We start from the raw sequence: 2,486 nt of genomic DNA on the forward strand, positions 1-2,486 counted from the left end.
TGTCGTAAATTATACATATGTTTATTTTTGTTGATATTCAGTAATAAACTTTTTATGTATAGTTGTCTGACAGTTAAGACATTGAACTCTGCAAATAAGTTGCGAGTAGGATAACGTCTAGGCTTGCCTAATATTGTTTTTATTAAATGTTTCTGTATGGTAAATATCTTATTAAATGACAACTCACTGCTCCACCCCATGCCAGTATACTATACTGTAATATGGACTGCGCATAGGCAAAGTAAATTATTCTTGTTAATCTGGAATTTTTAAGTTTATTAAGGTTGAAAAATTTATAAGTGAGGTATTTCATACGGTTGCACATGTTATTTATATGTATATCCCATTTTAAATGTGGGTCATTACTCAAGTGTAATGCCGGCACCACACTCTTGCCGAGTGCGTACAAGCCTAGAAACCTGTATTATATCATCAAATTGTAGTTTAAAGTGTCTGGACGGCACCTCTGGTTCCTGTATGGTTAAAGCTGCGTACACATATTCGCGCTTCCGACCCGCACCGAGCACGCTCCTCCCTCGTCCGCCCTCGTACCGCCCTCGTACTACCATCGAACCACAGTCGCTCCTCCCACGCACCCATCATGAACGTTATAGAAGATGTTAGATCTTCTCGCGTTCCCCGGTCGAACCACTCTTGGACCCCGGTCGATCATCAATCGCTCTGCTGGAGTGACGTTCGGTTGTGAAGCAGAGCGAAAGTCTGTACGCACCTTAATACTCAAGTGTAATGCCGGCGCCACACTCTTGCCGAATGCGCACAAATGACGACGAGCGCGCCCAGACGTTTGGCAAGCAACTTGGCAAGAGTGTGGTATTTGTGTAACTTTTAGGTGATAAAGCAAGTTTCAGAAAAAGTGTGAAATATGATCGTAGAATATTTTATAAGAAAACCTAGTCTCTGCCAAACTAAAACATGGCCAGGAAAGAGTCTAACCTGACATTTGGGTAAAATTACTTTTAATAGGTACCTCCTGTTTCATACATGATCCACACTTGTGGGATCGATGGCGTCATCAAATTCTATTTCAATACATGTGATTATATAACAAATATTCAGATGGCAGATAAAACAGTCATTTAAAATTCAAATCATCACTCATAAATTCATTCACATTATGATATGCCTAGTCACAAAGCAGCTTTCTGACAGTTCTCTTGAAGGCAATACTAAACTGCTTCACACCAGGAGGCAGTTGTTGAAGAATTTCAGGGCAGAAAATTCTATAACTGGTCTGTGATCGGTGGAGGCGTCTCCTGCGGACATCCAGCAGCTCACGGTGCCTGGTGTTGTAGTGTATTTTGAACTTCTAGTAGACACATAGAATGCTGGTTGCACAAAAGCCGGTTAAATTTCAGCCGTGAATAATTTTACGAGAACCAATCAGAGAAGGCCTTTTTTATAAGACGGATTCTTTAATTGGTTCTCGTGGGTTTAATCACGATTAAAATTTTGTGCAACCGGCACTTGGAGTTAGAAATACTAAGCTTGAAACTAAAACCTTCGAGGTGGGAAGAGCTTCTTTTTTCTGAGGATGATGCCCAGATGAGCTCTAGGCTTGTGCGTGGGTAATGAAACGGATGATCAGTGATGAATGAAGGTACTTCTTTCGATGATGAAAGATACAGACCTAAAGCTCTAGGTTGGTTCCGAACCACCGGGAAGCGTTTTTAGAACCATAAATGGTATTTAGAGGAGTTTTCTCCAATACTGGCTACCATTATTACACCTTGATAATGAACCAGAGCTTGATCAATGTCATTTAAAACAAAGGATATTGGTATTTTTATAGCTCAGGTTCCACTTCAAAGTCGAATAAATCTTTCGCCTTTTACTAAAGATTTCCGTGGAGTTGAACACATGATGAGCCTACTTTGATTTGTTTCTATGAACCAGAGATTGATCAATATCTTTTAAAACAAGAAAACTGCTTTTCAATAAAATTGAACCTTACCATCGCACTTGATATTTATTAATTCAACTCCTTTTATTCCAGTGTGATTATACAAAATGGACGAAGATTCCGCAGAACAGCACAATTTCACTGCTCGTCAGTACAACAGATCGGTTGCAGTTCTATCTGAAAGACCACACTGCTGATAATTGCAGGTAATTTTTAATAAATCTAATAAATCTTTAATTTTAATTAAATATATCAAAAACAAAGCAATAGAATTGCTAATAGTCCAGTCAAAGAAAGGTTATAGAGGGAAATGTTTGGAAGACAATTTTTGACCCCACAGTTCTGTTAGGGTAGTAAAGAGGTAAACATATAAAAAGCCCCACCACTACCCCCTGTGCTAAGGGAGTGGGGGTGGTTCAAAGGTACCATTTTTTGGTTTCTCGCATATAACTCGAAAACTATGTATCTTACTGACATAATTGTTATATACAAAAGTGAAGATTACATGATTTCCTACATTATTTATCTCATAACTTTATCTATATCTTCCCTAGTTTTCGAGATA

General features: G+C 38.6%; 1 non-coding gene across 1 annotated transcript; it reads left to right on the forward strand.

Annotated features, from left to right (window-relative positions):
• The first annotated feature begins 1,807 nt into the window (after positions 1-1,807).
• LOC120355744 lies at positions 1,808-1,925 on the forward strand. Its single transcript, XR_005573780.1, has one exon. It is a non-coding gene; the product is annotated as a U5 spliceosomal RNA (small nuclear RNA).
• Positions 1,926-2,486: the final 561 nt, after the last annotated feature.

The sequence above is a fragment of the Nilaparvata lugens genome, unplaced genomic scaffold (assembly GCF_014356525.2).
Source record: "Nilaparvata lugens isolate BPH unplaced genomic scaffold, ASM1435652v1 scaffold4559, whole genome shotgun sequence".
NCBI classification, from domain to species: domain Eukaryota; kingdom Metazoa; phylum Arthropoda; class Insecta; order Hemiptera; family Delphacidae; genus Nilaparvata; species Nilaparvata lugens.